Source organism: Natator depressus, chromosome 4 (assembly GCF_965152275.1).
Source record: "Natator depressus isolate rNatDep1 chromosome 4, rNatDep2.hap1, whole genome shotgun sequence".
Lineage (NCBI taxonomy): Eukaryota > Metazoa > Chordata > Testudines > Cheloniidae > Natator > Natator depressus.
In genome coordinates this window covers 57,451,717-57,471,654 of record NC_134237.1, presented here as the reverse complement: position 1 = coordinate 57,471,654, position 19,938 = coordinate 57,451,717, and the positions used below count along the sequence as shown (strand labels likewise).

Below are 19,938 nucleotides of genomic sequence, written 5' to 3'. Positions count from 1 at the left end.
AAATGTTGGGAAGCCCTGGTGTGTTGGTCTTCATAATATAGTATTTCCTCTCTTTCTTATATGCTTGGAACAGTGAAATAATTGAACAGAGCTATTTTGAAAGTAATATAATTGTTTTCTGAGTTTAGCACCCACTGAAATGAACGGGGCAGTTCACACCTCAGAGCTATTGTTTCAGGCTCTCTGCAGACTCAAAGGTCTCTCCATCAGCGACATACTTTTTTTTGCCAACCATAACATATAGAAACTTAAAAAAAAAAAATAAAGCTGAACATTGAGGTAACAATTGATAGTCTGTCCATGGCCCACTCAGCTTCTCCTTTGCAACCCTCATAGAAAATATTTAATTAAGATATGAAATCCCACTGTACACTTCAGAGATGCTAAAATGTCTTAGAAGAAGATCAGGAAACACCAGACTTGACCTTCCTAATATTTCTTAGGTTTAAAAAACAAACAAACCAGAAAGAATACATTTATTCTGTTGTTGAAGGATAAACTTAAAACCTTTTCTTCATGACGAAGCTAAAAAGGCATATACATAATTAAAAACCTTTTTTACAGGTTGTCTTAAAGCTTTTTACTCTGTTGCAAAAGAATTTATTCAACAGAGGTTCCTCTCTTTAGCAATTGGTCATTAACTGTCATTTTGTTTGTGAGGTAATGCTATCATTGCCTTTGGAAATACTATTGGGTGTAGGCTTGGCTCTGTGTATGGTTGGGGTAATGGAAATCAAGAATATTAATGCTTGCAATATTTATAGGACAAGTTATAAAGATTTTGAATTTTAAAGTATTCTAGAACAATTCAGGTGTATTCTTTTAAGGGAAAGTACATGTGAAATTGATCCAAATTAAGACTAAAACATGCACAGACTTCAGATAGTAAGGCTACTACCTCTTAAACAATGCAGGTTCAAGTGCAACTTTGGGTATTACAGAGCTTGATGAAGTTTGGTGAATTATGAATATGATATTCAGACTCTTTTAGTTCAGCATGCATTGATGATTCAACACCATTCTAAGAACAGAAAACACCACTGTAGACTTGTTCAATGTAATTTAGCATCTTGATTTGCTCACAGCAGTATTTTTAATCCTTGCATATACTATGTCCATCTTTCTGTCATTGTCCACACTAAGAAAGTTAAGGACATCAGTGGAGGCTGTAGTACAGACAGGCGTTTTTACCACCCCATAATCTAATCTTGCACAATAGAAGCTGTCTGTCCAATGGCAAAATTAAGAACCACAATCCAACACTCTAGCTCCACTTGTGGCAACAGTTCTGCCTTGTCCACTGCTAATAGGGTTGCACCAGCGATCATTATAAATCCTAATTTTCCTGCTGGGGACATAAACAGTACTCCCCAACTCCTTTTTCTTTTCCTATATTCCCGTACCCACTCCTTCTTTTTTCTCTTCCTTTCTGACCCCAGCATCCATTTTTTCTCTCTGTCTTCAGGACTGCCCTTTCCCCCGCTCTTTCATTTCCCAAGGCTGTTGCTAATAACCTCTGCCTTTTTGCAGTTCTACTTGATATCTCTCACTTGTGCTATATTCTCAGAGGAAGTGCCTGATCAGTAGGAGGAAGATGCTTTTTAATTATTAGTGTTAAACTCTTGGACACTAAAGTAGTATCCCCTTAGAGCTATATCTTATATAGTAATACACTCAGTCTGTATTCTAAGTAGTAGTATTTTTCTTTATCTACTTAGGATCTATATAGTAAGTGCTGCTTTATTTTGGTACTCCTTGAAAGATCATTTCAGAAAAAAAGAACTAGAGTGAAAACCATGTTTCTTATTATATAACGAACTGTCTACTAAGCAGTAACATTATTTCAGGTTTGAAAGGGGCAGTACTTTCCTAGCCTTGGATCATTTGCACTTTCAAATTTTAAATTACTTTAACTCATAGTTTAAATATTTTTCAGATCTTAAAAATTACTTAACTATGTTCTTACAACTCTAGATTATTGTTCAGATGTAAATATCTAATTTTTGTTTTTCACTTGGTTTAGTTTTCAAGTAAATGTTCATTAATGAAAGGGACTTACTAAAGTTATTTAGTTTAGAAAGGTTTTATGTTAGTTATTATGCCATCCATCGTAATATCTGGCATGTAGGTAAAAGTTGCAGTATTAATAATGCATTTATTAAAAATGAAGATTTTCATTCCACGTTTTTGTCCTAAACTAGTTCTTTCATTAAGAGAGAAAATGCAAACTAATTATTAAAAATAAGAATGTTTTGCTCAATAAAACTTTTTTTACCTCAAGGTATAATTTTGAAAGTATTTTATAATTTGATGCAGTAGAGTATTTTTGGTGGCATAATCTCATTTTGGGGAGGGAGAAAATAGGGACTTGAAAAGCAGCACCATATACATTTCTTTGTTCAGAGCTTTGCTTCTGATAATAGCCCTTCTGGCCATACCACAAATCCCTGCTAATATTAGTGTAATTCATAAACAAAGAAAGTTTTGAACAGCCCTTCAGTGTTAAATTAAAGCCCTTTACTAACTAGTCAACAAACTAGTTTAAGCTGGGTGTGTACAACAAGTAAATTTATTCTGCCAGTAAGGCTTGGTTCCGTCGTGAATATTTTTATGGGCAGTGCCATTAGTGATCTTCTGTTTTACAGTTGAATAAAAACCATCAATTTGTATGCAAAAATACTAAGATTAATTTTCTTTTTAATATTTGTGGGTTTAGCATGATGAACAAAATGGCTATTTTTAATTAGAATAAGTATATTTACTAGCAGTCACCTGAAACTCAGTGCCTCAGAAATATTATTAAAAATGGTTGTTACAATACAGCACTGATTCATTTACTATTTCCTTACAACTTCCTGTTTCAGACTAAATTATGATTATAGTATTGTAAGTGCTCTTTTTTGTAAGCTATCACACACAGATTTTTTTCCTCTTGCATTTCAGTTTACCTTTTCAAGACCACAGATTTTATGCAATGATTGGAGCTCATGAAATGCATACTGCTTTGATCTGTGACCTTTTTGTGGTGCTAATCAGGTTTCTGATATCATTATACCTTGCTCATTAATCATATTTCCTGCAGCCCGTCAGCCAGCCAGACAGCCCAGGCCCCTGTTTTCAGCCCTGTGTTGGCAGGTTTCTGCTTTTCCAGATTATTACAGTGTGATACTTTGGCTTCTCATAAGCAGACCCACATCAAGCTGTGTGCTACAATTAAAGTCAGATGGTCCTCAGGTTGAACAGGGATATAGTGTTGCAGCTGTCTGTCTTCCTGGAACAGACCAGTACGAGGAACAGATGATATGTAGGTCAGTGCATAATAACAGATTGTACACTACTGGGTCAATAGCAGGGGTTCAGAACATTAATTGACTGACAAACTTATTTAAAACTGATTCCCAACCTCTTTTAAAACTGTATATAGGATGTATTTTAAATAGAATAGATTGCATATGTGGCTGTCTTTTGTGTGTGGTATTGGGAGAAAGAGGAGTAAGGTGGATGGATAATACTACATTTTGATTGATGCAGTGTCATACAGTCAGCTAAATGAGTCTAATAATGTAGTATAAACTACATTTTAGAATTGTAAAATACAATTTTTACTTGTAAATTTATTTCCTCTTCATATCTTGTATAGTTTGACAACAGAAAGCATGAATCAATATTTTTTGGTAAAGAAGACTTTATTTGATCAAAGTGTAATAGTCTTTCATCAAGCTGAAAAATAAATTGTTTTTGTTCAGTCTTCTCCCCCCATAGAGGGAATACAAATGTATTTGGCTAGTATTTTTCAGGGGTTTTAGATCATTTATTTAATTTAACATTATTTAAAATGTGGTCTAGTTTTCCTTGATCCTGTGGAGTAGTCACAATTTTGTGTCTAACAGTGGACTGCTATTGTAATATTATATCACATCAGAAATTCAGAATTATGACTTCACTGATGCACCATAGATGTGATAGATGACCTGTGAAGGATCAGGACCAAAAAAATTAGGAGACACATCTGAAAGTTAAATGGACTTCAGTTTTAATCAGGTATCATTCAAAGTTGTCCCCAGTATTTAAGTCTCTCTGTAAAGCTAAAAGAGTAATCATTAGTAAAGTTATGAACCTAATGTGTACTGTGCAAAATATTATTTAAATATTCAAACTGATTTAAAGCTTGTTGCATATCCTTAGGAATAAAATACTTATAGTTAATCAAACTTTAGCAGTACTTAAAGCCATATATTAGCACCTAAAATATTTGAAAATGTTTTCTTCAAGGTGAGTGAGGTAATATCTTTTATTAAACCAACTTCTGTTGGTGAGAGAGAGAAGCGTTCGAGCTTCACACAGCTCTTCTTCAGATCTAACAAAGGTAACCAGTGTCACAGCTAAATACAAGATGGGACAGATTATTAAGCATAAGGGGTTAACACATGTCGTACCACAGGTTTTGCATTTGTTGTCCTGGCAAAACCTGCAGACATATTTTTACTGCTACAATGATCAACACTCCCCACAACACACTTTCAAAATCTATGGGTTCTACACATTCCTGTCACAATACATGGTGTAAATCAGCCAGTGCATTAATGTCCCAAGAACAACTATGTGGGTGAAACCAGATAATCACTATGCTGTAGAATGAACTCACACAGAAAAATGATAAAAGACAAAAATACCCTGTCACTTGTGGCAAAGAGGAATTCTCTCGTCAGCATAGGTATTCCATCTCCTCAAGAGAAAGTAGCTAAGTTGATGGAAGAATTTTTCTGTTGACCGAACACTGTCTACGCTGGAGGTTAGGTCAGCTTAACTATGCCACTCAAGGGTATGTTTTTTTTCCACATCCCTGAGCAGCATAGCTGGGTCAACCTAACTTTTATTGTAGACCTGTCCTAAAAATCATGATCTCAACAGAGACACTGGTTTTATAGCTCATTATAACCATTTATAACCTCTTTTGTCCTATGACTGCAGAGCTGTGAATTGCCCACTTCATTTTAATTGGTTCCTTGCAACATGTGTTAACCCCTTATGCTTAACAATCTGTCTCACCTTGTATTTAGCTGATATTCTGGTTACCTCTTTTAGGCCTGAAGAAGAGCCCTGTGCGGTTTAAAAGCTTGTCTCATTCAACAACAGAAGTTGGTCCAATAAAAGATATTACTTCACCCACCCTTGTCTTTCTCCTATCCTGGGACTAACAAAGTTACAACAACACTCCAAACAGCAATGGAAGATAATTAATTTCTTCAAGATACACACATGTAATTGCCAGCTGCAAACAGTGCATCAGTAATAAAAATACCAACAGATTTTTAAACAATACTCAGGGTTATCATTCAAATCAACGAAAGCCAAGAAATACAAAATGAAGGCTGTCATTTCATCACTAACTTAACTCCTTCACAACATTGAACTATGTGGGCACAACCATGCAAGGAAAGGAAAGAATGTTGCCTTTAAATAGGCATCAATTTAAAATCTAATGAATGTCAAAAAAATAATTTAAGGGTATTTTCATGTATTAAACATACTCCTGAATCCCCCTACGGTTTTTTTAGGTCTTCTATTTTTCCTACTCCTCTTGTTGAGTGAAAGACTTTTGCAAACAAGGGAAATACAAAATAATCAGGAAAAAAGAGACAAATCTTTTAATATCTTTCAGTTATAGTAATCTCTTAGTAATAATAGTATGTAAATATTCTCAGACAAAACAGATGTTTAAATTGAAGGTATCCTTTTAACTAGCGATTTCCTGTTGTTTGTTTGTATCAGTGTCTTATAAATATGTAAACAGTCATGTGTTATAATTGTTTTACAATTGTTATTTTACCTTTAAATTCACAGTTTTTCTCTTGTTAAAATAGCTGATTACACTACCCTACTAATGTTAACTTTGGTAGAAATTTTCAAGGCCCTGCCTACTGATCAGATACCATACTTGAGCTGTAGCTCACGAAAGCTTATGCTGAAATAAATTTGTTAGTCTCTAAGGTGCCACAAGTACTCCTTTTCTTTTTGCGAATACAGACTAACACGGCTGCTACTCTGAAACCATACTTGATTGGTCATGATTTTCATAAGGAAACCAGAAACCACAGTAGCAGGGAATCAGTGATTTTATTATTATTGTACATTAAGAGTAATGCTTTGCAAATGCCTTCTTCATTAAAATAACGTACTTCCCAGTGGTACTTTGGGAGCAGTTATAACTACCATTATTATAAAGGTAGATCACCTTGCTCCAAAATGGAGAGGATGTATATAATCTTTCAACGAGGAACTGATGTCCAAAAAGGCAAGATTTAATTTTGGTGTATTTTATAACTTCTGAGGAGTTTGGTTTTTTTTCAACTGGCTGGCCCTGATAAGTCCAGGTTTGACTTGTACACCTTTGTGCGTTAGCTGAATTTTAGATCTTGCTGATAAATAAAACTGTTGATCAACTGGTAATATCCATAAATCCAAAAATTTCTATAGCACCCTCAGCTTTTTGATAATTAGAATATTTTAGAAATAAAAGTATTGTCAGAATCAATCATAGAATCATAGAATATCAGGGTTGGAAGGGACCTCAGGAGGTCATCTAGTCCAACCCCCTGCTCAAAGCAGGACCAATCCCCAATTAAATCATCCCAGCCAGGGCTTTGTCAAGCCTGTCCTTAAAAACTTCTAAGGAAGGAGATTCTACCACCTCCCTAGGTAACACATTCCAGTGTTTCACCACCCTCTTGGTGAAAAAGTTTTTCCTAATATCCAACCTAAACCTCCCCCACTGCAACTTGAGACCATTACTCCTTGTCCTGTCCTCTTCTGCCACTGAGAATAGTCTAGAACCATCCTCTCTGGAACCACCTCTCAGGTAGTTGAAAGTAGCTATCAAATCCCCCCTCATTCTTCTCTTCTGCAGACTAAACAATCCCAGTTTCCTCAGCCTCTCCTCATAAGTCATGTGTTCCAGACCCCTAATCATTTTTGTTGCCCTTCGCTGGACTCTCTTCAATTTATCCACATCCTTCTTGTAGTGTGGGGCCCAAAACTGGACACAGTACTCCAGATGAGGCCTCTCCAATGTCGAATAGAGGGGAACGATCACGTCCCTCGATCTGCTCGCTATGCCCCTACTTATACATCCCAAAATGCCATTGGCCTTCTTGGCAACAAGGGCACACTGTTGACTCATATCCAGCTTCTCGTCCACTGTCACCCCTAGGTCCTTTTCCGCAGAACTGCTGCCTAGCCATTCGGTCCCTAGTCTGTAGCGGTGCATTGGGTTCTTCCGTCCTAAGTGCAGGACCCTGCACTTATCCTTATTGAACCTCATCAGATTTCTTTTGGCCCAATCCTCCAATTTGTCTAGGTCCCTCTGTATCCTATCCCTGCCCTCCAGCGTATCTACCACGCCTCCTAGTTTAGTATCATCCGCAAATTTGCTGAGGGTGCAATCCACACCATCCTCCAGATCATTTATGAAGATATTGAACAAAACCGGCCCCAGGACCGACCCCTGGGGCACTCCACTTGACACCGGCTGCCAACTAGACATGGAGCCATTGATCACTACCCGTTGAGCCCGACAATCTAGCCAACTTTCTACCCACCTTATAGTGCTTTCATCCAGCCCATACTTCTTTAACTTGCTGACAAGAATACTGTGGGAGACCGTGCCAAAGGCTTTGCTAAAGTCAAGAAACAATACACCCACTGCTTTCCCTTCATCCACAGAACCAGTAATCTCATCATAGAAGGTGATTAGATTAGTCAGGCATGACCTTCCCTTGGTGAATCCATGCTGACTGTTCCTGATCACTTTCCTCTCATGTAAGTGCTTCAGGATTGATTCTTTGAGGACCTGCTCCATGATTTTTCCGGGGACTGAGGTGAGGCTGACTGGCCTGTAGTTCCCAGGATCCTCCTCCTTCCCTTTTTTAAAGATTGGCACTACATTAGCCTTTTTCCAGTCATCCGGGACTTCCCCCGTTCGCCACGAGTTTTCAAAGATAATGGCCAATGGCTCTGCAATCACAGCCGCCAATTCCTTTAGTACTCTCGGATGCAACTCGTCCGGCCCCATGGACTTGTGCACGTCCAGCTTTTCTAAATAGTCCCTAACCACCTCTTTCTCCACTGAGGGCTGGCCATCTACTCCCCATGCTGTGATGCCCAGCGCAGCAGTCTGGGAGCTGACCTTGTTCGTGAAGACAGAGGCAAAAAAAGCACTGAGTACATTAGCTTTTTCCACATCCTCTGTCACTAGGTTGCCTCCCTCATTCAGTAAGGGGCCCACACTTTCCTTGGCTTTCTTCTTGTTGCCAACATACCTGAAGAAACCCTTCTTGTTACTCTTGACATCTCTTGATAGCTGCAGCTCCAGATGTGATTTGGCCCTCCTGATTTCATTCCTACATGCCCGAGCAATATTTTTATACTCATCCCTGGTCATATGTCCAACCTTCCACTTCTTGTAAGCTTCTTTTTTATGTTTAAGATCCGCTAGGATTTCACCGTTAAGCCAAGCTGGTCGCCTGCCATATTTACTATTCTTTCGACTCATCGGGATGGTTTGTCCCTGTAAGCTCAACAGGGATTCCTTGAAATACAGCCAGCTCTCCTGGACTCCTTTCCCCTTCATGTTAGTCCCCCAGGGGATCCTACCCATCCGTTCCCTGAGGGAGTCGAAGTCTGCTTTCCTGAAGTCCAGGGTCCGTATCCTGCTGCTTACCTTTCTTCCCTGCGTCAGGATCCTGAACTCGACCATCTCATGGTCACTGCCTCCCAGATTCCCATCCACTTTTGCTTCCCCCACTAATTCTTCCCGGTTTGTGAGCAGCAGGTCAAGAAAAGCTCTGCCCCTAGTTGGCTCCTCTAGCACTTGCACCAGGAAATTGTCCCCTACGCTTTCCAAAAACTTCCTGGATTGTCTATGCACCGCTGTATTGCTCTCCCAGCAGATATCAGGAAAATTAAAGTCACCCATGAGAACCAGGGCGTGCGATCTAGTAGCTTCTTTGTGACAATTGTGACAGCTTTCCATAATATGTCTCAATTTAAGTATTTTTAGTTTATTACAGAATTATTCCTTTTGTAAATTAGTAGTTTAACCATCTTGTTCAATTTTGTTAAAATGTCAAGCAAATTATAAAAATGCTGGTGCAGTTCTACAGTCATTTGGAGTTAGAAAGCTGGTGAGAAGAACAAAATAGACCTTTGACTTGCCCAAACACACATCCTAGTGGGGGGGAAAAATTTGGTATTAGAAAGCACTGTTTGGTAAAAAGAAGTCCACATCAAAAATTAGAGAATAATTATTGGTCAATGTGGTGCATTGTTCCTCAGTGCAGGTTACTGTGCTTCATTCCAGAAAACATTAAACAGGCAACAGTCCTTGCCAACTGCCATGGCAACAATACTCAGTGCTGCCAACTACAAAACCTGTTTGGTTTTTTGTGTCTTCACTCTCCCTATCCACAGGCAGTCAATTTGTTAGAGAACTGACAGACATTTTCGAGGCCATTATGCTACTTGCAGCCTATAAAAATTCTTGGTACTTGTTGAGTTAGAGAACAGAGATACAGGATAATCTTAAGGTTAAGGCACGAGACTGGAACTCTGGAGGTCTGGGTTCTGTTACTGACTCAATCACTGTATTCTATTCCTGACTTAGACCAGGACTACACTACAACTTTGGTTGATACAAATTACATCGCCGCACATCTGCCGAAGTTAGTATATTGCTCAGCTACTTGCGTCAGTGCTGAACATATTCCTTGGAGTGGTTACGTCAATGCAAAGTGCAGTGCATCCACAGGTAGGTATCCCAGTGTACTCTGCACCGCTGTCCAGTGCAGTGCCTTTTGGGAAATGTTCACAATGAGTATGGGGTAGAAATGAGTTTCTCAGTGATCTCCTGGAGCTAGATGTCAAGTTCCCAGCATGCAACTTTCTCCATCACTTTTAATGACATCACCATCCCACTATTTTCAAGCCTTTTTAAAAAAAATCCACAAACCCACGCAGCACTTTTTGCTGTCCTCCATCTCGGACGGAAGCATGGAGCCTGCAGAGCTCTGCACTAGACACATGAAGGCTGCAAATACAGGATGCAAGATTTTCCAGTCTTTGCAGCCCGCAGGAGGAAACACAACAAAGGGGGACATGGTGATTCCTTTGGGTACAGATTACTGAGGGACATAGCAAAAGCCAATTCAAGACAGACCATGGTGAAAATGGGGAGGAGTTTCATTACCAGTCCTTAAATTTGATGAAATGGAAAGTAGGGATGCATTGTTTAGGTGTTACGTCCGTTTCTATTTCTGCAGATAGGTGATTTCATATGGCTTTTTTGTTTTGAAGCTGTCATCTACATGCAACATGAGGGCTGAGGGGGGACAATATCTGTAAACTCCATAAGTGTTTTAATGGTATCAGAAATCACTTTGTGTTTCTAGACAACATATAGAGAGTCTGTAAACAAAAGAGTCTGTTTACATATATAGTGTACACTGTCACAAAACACGTATTTAGAGTTTTAGCACACTGATTGATGAGGTATCTTAAAATAGTAAACTACATTTATTTGACTTTGCAGTGAGGCTGTAATTTTAATAAAAATAAGTTATACAAGAGCTGTGTTCATTAATCCGAGGGAAAAAAGGTCTTCTGTGCTCAGCTGAAGGAAAGTTGTACAGCCCAAACATGCAAGATGCTGAGCATCTTGTGCTCTATGGAAATCAATAGGAGTAGAAGGTCTGTGCATCTTTCAGTATTGAGCCCCTAATCTCCATGAATCTTGTGTTTTTGCATGTTTTTAAATGTATCAATAGAAAGGTCACATTCAAATTTTGAGTACATTCCATAATCTTCCTCATACAATACTGTGTACACCTGGGAAATCTTGGCAGTATTGTGAAGAGATTGTACATTCTGAAAGGGAGATTTAGAGAACGTATAAAACATTTTAAACTTCACAGAACTGTGTTTTCTTTCTCCTTCCCAGCAGTTAAAGCTTTAAACTGCTCTTTAGTCCAAGTCTGATGACCAATTACAGGAAACCCTGAGGCTATGTCTACACTTAAAATGATACAGTGGCACAGCTGCAGCTACCTCATTATAGCACTTCAGTGTAGACCCCGTCTCGGAAGGGTTCTCCTGTTGCTGTAGTTAATCCACCTCCCCAAGAGGAAGTAGCTAGGTTGACAGAAGAATTCTTCCATTGACCTAGCGCTGTCTACACCCAGCGAGGTCAGCAGAGCTACATCTCTCAGGGGTGTGGATTTTTCATGCTGGTTTGTGTTTTCAGTATAGACCAGTCCCATCCTTAAATCTTCGCCAATAGGCTTGTCTATACAAGGAATTCATGGAGAAGTTAGTATGAAATAACAGATTTGGCCATTAGCCTGAAAAAAGGAAGGAAAATGTAGCCTCATTTAAATACCTTGAGCACGTGTTTCATATCGGATATAAATGTAGAGTAATGTTATTGAAACAGTAGAATTACACTTGTGTGAAACTTTTGCAAGTGAGAGTAGAATCCCGCTGTATAGTTTGTATGTATTTTAAATTTATTATTTATTTATTTTTTAAATTTATTTTTAATGTATTAGGCATTGAGGTAGGACAGTGCATCAACATAAGCAAAAGAAAAGCAGAGTAGAAATGTTTCCCTGAGTAATTTGATATGCAACCCATTAGCGAGAAGATCTTTTGGAAGTATTGGAATAAATAAAAGTAGTTTAATTTCTCTGTCTATTTAATGTTTGTATTTTTATATTATATTCTGTGTGCATATGAATTGCTTACTTTTATTTTTCTGATTTTTCTCTTTGCACCATAGCTAAGATATCTGGCCAGAAGTTTACCTCTGTTCAGATCTCATCCAGTTAAAAATTCTTTTTTAAATTTTCAGATGAAATTATTTTTTTTTAATATTATTATTATTGACTAAATTTAATTGTTTCTATCCTCTCCCATCAGATTAATGAGGATAGTAATACTGTGTTGATTCCAGTCAGAAATCTGGATAAAATTTACTGTTTCATTTTACTGTTTTAACCCATCAAACAAAGTCCCATAAGAATATAACTTTTAAAAAAATAGTGTGTTCAAACCCCCCACTCCCTTTGGTTTTCATTTGCAAACACAGCAAGAAGCAGTGTTCTTTTGGTATTTTAAAATGAAATTTTAAAATGAAAAACACTGCAGATATTCTTTTAATGGGGCAAAATTAATCACAACATAAAAGGAAAAAGTTATTCTTCTTTGAGTGCTGGTTTCTTTGTGTATTCTACTGTGGATATGCATGTGCTCCATGTGCCAAAGACCGGAAGATTTTTACTAGCAATGTCTGTTTGTCTGCACATGAGCCTTTCTCCTTGTGCTCCAAACTCACGTATAAGGGGTGGTGTGGACAGACAGCTTCTCTAGTTCCTTTCTACTGCTGCAGAGTCTGAAATGGAACCTCTCAGGTCCACGGAGTTGCTCTTCAGTGTTTTCTGTAAATATAGTTATTATTAGATAGTTTTTATAGTGTTAGTTCTTAAAGTTTCAGTATCTCGTTAGTTATTTACAATTTGGGCTTCCCCCATCCTAACCACGTATCTCTCTTCTTCTCTGCATGAGTGGAGACAGATATATGACTCCAGAGGACCTTATCATCCCTCTGGATCCAGAGTGCCTCATTTTATAGGACCCTGGCCTTACTAGGAGACCCAACACCATCCGTACAGCAGAAGAAGCCATTCTCCTATCCCTACCACCATCTGTGATACATCAACATCCACAATACCAGTGGGACTCCCTGAAGAATTAGAGCCTATGTTTTACTCCTGAGGGGAGTCAGACGTTGGTGAGGAACCTCATCACAGAGACAGGACGTTAGTCCAGACTCAGATTTCAGAATCTCCTGGGCCCCCTGGTGATCTTACCAGGCAGGGTACCCTCAGGACCAATAGTACCCTATGCCATGGGAACTGCCTCAAACAATGTTTGAGCCCTCTCACAGGTTTTATTGTGGGCAGTGAGATCCATACAGATGCTACATCAAATCCATACATTCCCATCAAAAGTCACAACAGCCCTCTCCTCCCAGAGAGGAAACTGAACTCCTCAGGAGACCATGGAAGAGGAGGAGGAAGAACCAGAACCAGCAGTCCCAATAGAAATATTTTCATATCCTGGTGAGGCAGTGCTCCGATGTCACTTTTTCTGCTTGACAACTACAGGATACTCCAGATCCCCCTGGAGGAAGTCCAAGAGACATGTCACAAGCTCCTTGACACCTTACAGAGCGCTGGGCCTAATAAGGTAGCACTTCCTATTAATGAAGCTATTTTGGAACCCCAAAAACCATCTGGCACATGCCAGCAACACGTGTTCCCATTCCTAAGAGGACAGAAAACAAATACTTCATAGCAGCTAAGGAAGAAGAAATTTTCTTTTCACATCCTGCCCCAAACTGTTTAGTTTTACAAGCTGCCATTGAAAGGATAAGGCAACATCAGTCATGGGCCCTCCAGTAAAGAGACTAAACATTTGAACATTCTCAGAAGGAAGGCCTTTACTTCAGCATGAGTAGCAGCATATTTATGTGGCTACGATGTAGCCATAGTGGTGTATAAACTGGCCTGACATGTAGAAGTCCATTCTTTACCTCAACCAGCCTGCAATTCCAGGCAGCTGATTACCAGGTGTTAATTTTGTCAGTTACTCAAAATTTGCTGAATTTACAGACGGTCCCCCACAGGAGACTAGAGCACAGTTTCAAGCTCTTATTAAGCAGTGTAGGTGGTTGTCATATCCTCCTCCTAAGTTGCAGTGGATGCAGCTGATGGCCTCGCAGTTGATGGTGACGGCTGTTATGTGTTCAGAGTCTTGGCCTCATTCTTCCAGATTGCCTAGGGAAGTGCAGTCTGCAGTAGACAATTTGCCCTTTGACAGGAACAACCTATTTAGTGAAAAAAAGGATGAGTCATTGCACTCTTTGAAAGACTCAAGGAAAACTCTCTGGTCCCTAGGGATAGACTACAAACCCAGACCAGCACCACAACCTGTTTACCATCAGAGGGAATATTAACCACCACAAAAACAAATGATGCAGCAGGGCAAATATAATGCTCTCCTTCCAACCACAGCCTCCCAGTACGAACTCTGAGAGCTGTAAATCAACCCAGATGCAATGTCCTTCAACCGAGAAAAAAAGTGATTAAAAAAATAATTGGTGGCCACCTAACCTGTTTCCCCAATACTTTTCAGATGACAGCAGACAAATGGGCTCTCAACATCATCAATTCTGGCTTTGTAATAGAATTCCTCTCCCCTACCCCTCCAAAACCTCTTTCCTTTCCCTCTTCAGGGACTGCTTTCATGAGAAGATACTCATTCAAGAGGTAAACTCCCTCCATTAACAGGAGCCATAGAGCTGGTACTCCCTCAAGATTGGGTGGGGAGAAAGGGTTTTATTTAAGCCTAACCCCAGATGTCTACACTGCAGTTTCTGTAGCCCACAGCCCAAGCTCCATGAGCCCGAGTCAGCTGACATGGGCCAGACATGAGTGTTTAATTGCAGTGTAGACATATCCATCGAAAGAACTGATTGATTGGTCTGTGCCACCTCTTATACATTCAGCTCTGAGCATGAGGAGGAGAAAGATGTGGATCAATGGACACTGCTACCAAAAATCTTCTAGTTTCACATGCATGGCATACATGCACATCTACAGTGGAATATAGGTAGGGACCACACATGTCAAAGAACTCTGGTTACTATATAAGGTAAGTAAATTTCTCTGAATCTTTTTTCCCTTTTAAAGAGCATGATGAGTTAAGGGGTCACTGTACAGGTTAGATCATTAACTAGGGAGGATGATAGTGCTCAGAATTTCAATAAAAAGATTGAAAGTGTAAAAGCAATAAGATTTTTTAAGGGATTTTTAAAGGTACTCTCTTGATATCTCTCTATTATATCTTACTCCCAAATATTACCTTCTTCTTAAACCCAAGTGAAAGGATTACCCTCTGAAAAGTGTTCAGCAAAACTAGGAATGTAAGTCTTTTAAGCAAAATACAACAAAAAATATGAATGAGTTTAGATTAATACGGTTATGAAGCTATGCTAAGTCACAAAACTGCCTGTGCTATGTAAGATTAATGCAATTTTGGAAAGTGATTTCCTGGGAAGTATCTCTGTCTTTCTTCTCTTGGTAGAAGAAGTTAAAGTCAAAGTAGTCTGCCTCAAAATGTGAAATCGTAATAATCATTCTCAAAAACAAAATACTATGAACAAGATACAACAAAATTAAGTAAGTCTCAGGAAATTTTTAAAAACAAACCAGTAATGCCTTCAGTAAAAATAATGCTAATGTAAATTAAATAAACCAGTGCTGCCTGGTGATTTACTATATCGATCAATAGTCACTGCGAAGGCTGCTGTTTCTGCTGGATCAGTCAATTTTTTCTCTTTTATGGACTCATCAAATGTATCTCTGTGATTGGCTTATTTTGTTCCAAGTTTAATAGCATTTTCCATGAGAGTATTCTAATGCATTTCCCTTAGTCCAGGACTATTTTCTATATAAAATATTTGTGCTTTTCTTTCCTTTTAAACAAAACCTTTCATTCAATATACTTGTTGTTCTTAAGTTTACTTGCAGCTGTTCTTTTCATTTTCTTACACCTTCCTACTCAAGCAAGGGGATGCTGCAGGAGCTTAATTTCCTGGAGGACAGCGTCTCCAGGAAATACTCTAATACTTCATTTTGTTTGTTGCCACTTATTTAAAATCCATTAGATGAGAAGGAGAAATGGAGAATTTTTTTCCCTGTGTTGCATTGTTTCTTACACCTTCTGTTTCATTAGTGCCTCCCTCCCCAAATCTAGTGCATCAGTGCTATGATCCTTAACCATATATTATAGAATTATACTTTTTCTTTTAACCATAAAATATTAGAAAAGGTTACAAGAATATAGAATGTTGTGTAACTTTCACTTGCGGAAAGCATAGTCCATTGGCGTGATCCCACGACCGTGAGTCAGGAACTGCAGAATTCTAACTATGACACTTCTGAAACAGATACCTTTGTGAGCATGGGTAAATCATTTAACTCCTCTGCTTCAGTTTCCTCCTGTAAAAAGAAAATACTTACCCAAAAGTATTGTTGTGAGGATTAATTGGTGTTTTGAAATTAAAATCACTTTACCTGTAAGTATAAAACTTGGTAGCAATAGTTTAGAATGCATTTTAAAATGTAGGAGTAAAAGCAAGTACAAATTAAAAATTACATCGTGTAAAATTGCGTATGTTCTTGCCCAAAATAGTATGTGCCACACTAAATTGATTACGTCTGATCTGAAGTATTTTAACTTATTTAATATTTTTTATTGGAAAACTTAAAAACACTCAAGCCTAGGTCTTGATCCTGCATTCATGGAAGTCCTATTGATGTCAGTTGACTACTCACATACGTTATGATTAACTGGAGGCTGATTCATCCTGGCGCATGCGCCAGCCCAAGTACAGAGGATAGGCAATATGTGCCCTCTTTAGTCACTGTGCCTGCAACATAGACCAGGGCAGCCCTGCTAAAGTAGTGCCACTGTTGCGCTGGCTACTATGGAGCTTTGTGGGGACACAGAACTACTGGGAGGTAAGAAAGCTTGGCCTACTTCTTCTGCTTCTCCCCAGAACATCCCCTGCACCTGGGGCTGCTATGAGGGCAGCATGAAGCTATTGGAATTGTCTCTGCACCAGGGCATAGAAGTTATGTGCAAGGTATTTTCCACTGTGGCCCTTTTGCATCAGCCTAACTGCTGTAAGGAGGTTGCAGAATGATGATGAATCTGGCCCCTGGTTTGGAAAATTCCTGGTAAGCTTGCGGATAAGCAACATTACTGAAAAATACATGTATTTTACAATCAAAATACACAGTTAAAATAGAAAATAGAAGGTCAGTGTTATAAAATTAGCCTGCCTTTAGCTAATACAAAACAAGGTGAACTGGAGGAAAAAGGAAAGAGTAGAACTCCAGATGTGGAAGTGTGGGGAAGATGAAACAACAACAAAAAAAAAACAACAAAAGGCCAGAGTCTGGTTAAATGGTGAAAAGAACCAGGTTGCGAATGGAGGAGTTTTAAAAAAAGAGAAGAAAATCTGCTAGTGGTTCAAAGGGATTAGGGAGAGAGCCAGATTCTGAAATGAAGGGTGATTATTTAATGCAGCCAAGAAGAATATTAGAACACGGAGAATGATGATATGCAGTTGGGAAAGAATGTAAAAAGCTGAATGACAACAAAGTGTGAGCATATTAATTTTTTTTAAAGGATGAATGTTGAAAGGAAAATAAAAGGCAGATAAATGTCCTTTAATCCACATGGTTGATTAGGACCAATCTAGACAACTAAATTTGGTTTCAGCTATTATGTTATTAGATGTTTTAAAATTGGTGTCTGAGAGCAAAAACAGGGAGGACAAAAAATATTGCTGTGTGAAATGAAATGGGAAACAATGTTATTTGAGCTATTACCACATTGAATAGGTGTTCACTAAATCTGCCTGTCTCACATTTGCCTGATCCCCTAATGTCTGTGACTGGACACTTCCTGTTAAACTGTGCTGAGTGAGATTGAAAATATATGAAAAATTGAAGTAAGAACTGGGTTCAGGTGATGGAGGAGACCATTTGAAAATGCTGTCGCAGCTTCTTACTTCATTTAGTGAAAGGTGAGGACTGTGAAGAAAAAGTTGCTTTGCAGAAAGAATACTGAAACTTGGTTTATCCCATAGTATGAAGTGATGTGGAAGCACTTCCAAGTAGTAGAAATATATTAGTGAGAAAGACTTAATTAGGTAAGTTTACTGTTGTATTTCTTGCAAGGTCATCTGAAGTTATTTATTGGTCACATGGGAAAGTACTCTGCCAATTTTGTATTTAAGAGATGTTATGTTCATAATCTAATAATTGCATAAATAAATCTGTATCCTAACTATTGGTTAAGAAAATGAAACCTTTTTGTAGGGTTTATATATATGGAGCTATGGAGAAATAAACTGAGAATTTGTGGCCTTCAACTGAACTAGGGGAGGGGAAGCAAAAACATGGCCATTGGTGCCCTATATGGAAAGACAGAAAAAAAAGTCAGCTGAGACTTTGCTTTTGAGTGCTTTTCCCTGGCAACTTTCTGCTTTGTGAAAATCCAAGATGAAAAACAGCAGTGTTGCTAAAACCATTTGAGGTTCAGAGAAGAATGATGAGAATGACTAAGGGCTTGGGATAACTCTCATCTGAAGAGAGATTTGGATTGTTTATTCTAGAAAGAAGAAGAGGGGATATAATAAAAGCATGTACAGTAATGAATGGGAGAAAAGGTAGATCAGGAACTTCTGTTCTCCTTTTCTCATAAAAACAAGGGAATGGATTAAAAAAAAATAAGTTTCACACAATGTGTAATTAGAACACATTGCCACAGAATGTCATTCAAAAACAGATTGGACATTTATATGAATTTCAAGGCTATCCAGGGTTGTTATAGCCAATGCTAACAAAAGTTTTAGCAGGGATATAAAACTTTCATGTTCCAGATTTAAGACAAGTTCTAAATATTATTGACTAGGATGAGACTTTTATAAATGACAGACTATTTCACATTTCCTTAGTGCAAGGTTTCTTGCACCTTCCACTGAAATATATTGTGCTCACCCTTGTGAGAGGCAGGATTCTTAACTAGACAGACCATGGGTCTAATCCAGTACAACAATTATTATTGTGTTCTTATAAAAGACCAAATCTAAGAAATTTAGTGTCAAGGTCAACTCCCAGGTGTATTCACAGAACAGTTCCTTATTTTATTTTGGACTCAAATTTTCCTTTCTCTCATCTAGAAGGGAGAAGTTAGAGGAGGGTTTTTTTTGTTTTTGTTTTGTTTGTTTTTTGGGAAACTGTTTACTTCAGATATACTGACTCTTGAAATTGGGGCTGCATTAATATTAATTATATTAAATATGTTAATCCTTCTGCATTTTTCTTGTCTTCAAATCTTGGTCCCACATTTGGGTCTTTCTTGGCTGGAGTACTCTTGTTGCTTTAAAAAAAATTTAAGGCATGGCTAGAGATATGAACAATGGAGGCAGTGTAACCCGTATCTAAATTGGTCATTAACAGATGACAGGCTGAGGAGAATTTGTGTTCTGTAGATAAGCAGACATAAAATGTATACTTGTGAGATTCTTCAGGTCCCATGGATATGATGTGTTCTGTTTGTCTGAACCAGTGTTTCAGAAGAATATATAGTGCAATCCAACTGCTATGGTCTTTGATAGGAATTTGATTAGGCTGGTAAAAACTTAAAGGGTTCGGTAGCTTGCAAGTCATTGTATATGAAGGTAATTTAAGAGGAAGTAAGTCATTTAAAATATTAGGCAGTCCCAACTTAAAGATAATGACAAATTTTTTGGCTTCCCAAATTGTACGTTATTTTCAATGTTGAAATTTATGCTTTTAGTATTTTTCTGTGTGATTTTAGAAACAATGTTCTGTGCAATTAAACAACATTCTTATTTTAAAAAACATTTTTAGAACACATTTTAAAATGTTCAATATGTTATGTGCAATAATATATAAGTGTGTATCTATATATCTTACAAAACTGGGCAAACCATTCTGCTTCTAATTCTTCATAGAAAATATATGAGGTATAAATTAGAAGAGTCCTTAAGGCAGCAGGCAGTGCATCCTTCTAATCACAACTGACATTATCTCTTACCATCTGCTTTCTGAGGAGACTAAACATTTTGTAATGAGGATTGGGAATGGAAGATGGAGTATAATGATGCTCCAAGAGTTCCTGGAGTGTTCTGTTTTCATTATATTTTGTAGGAACAAGCAAAACTTTAAAATAATAGGATGTAAATATATGGTACTGAAAGTGTTAAAATAAAAAGACTAGGAGTTG

At 38.1% G+C, this 19,938-nt stretch overlaps 1 protein-coding gene across 1 annotated transcript in view; it reads left to right on the top strand.

Annotated features, from left to right (window-relative positions):
• LRBA (LPS responsive beige-like anchor protein) overlaps positions 1–19,938 on the top strand; it is a 558,416-nt gene that overhangs the window by 426,490 nt on the left and 111,988 nt on the right. The gene's annotated exons all lie outside the window — the stretch shown is intronic.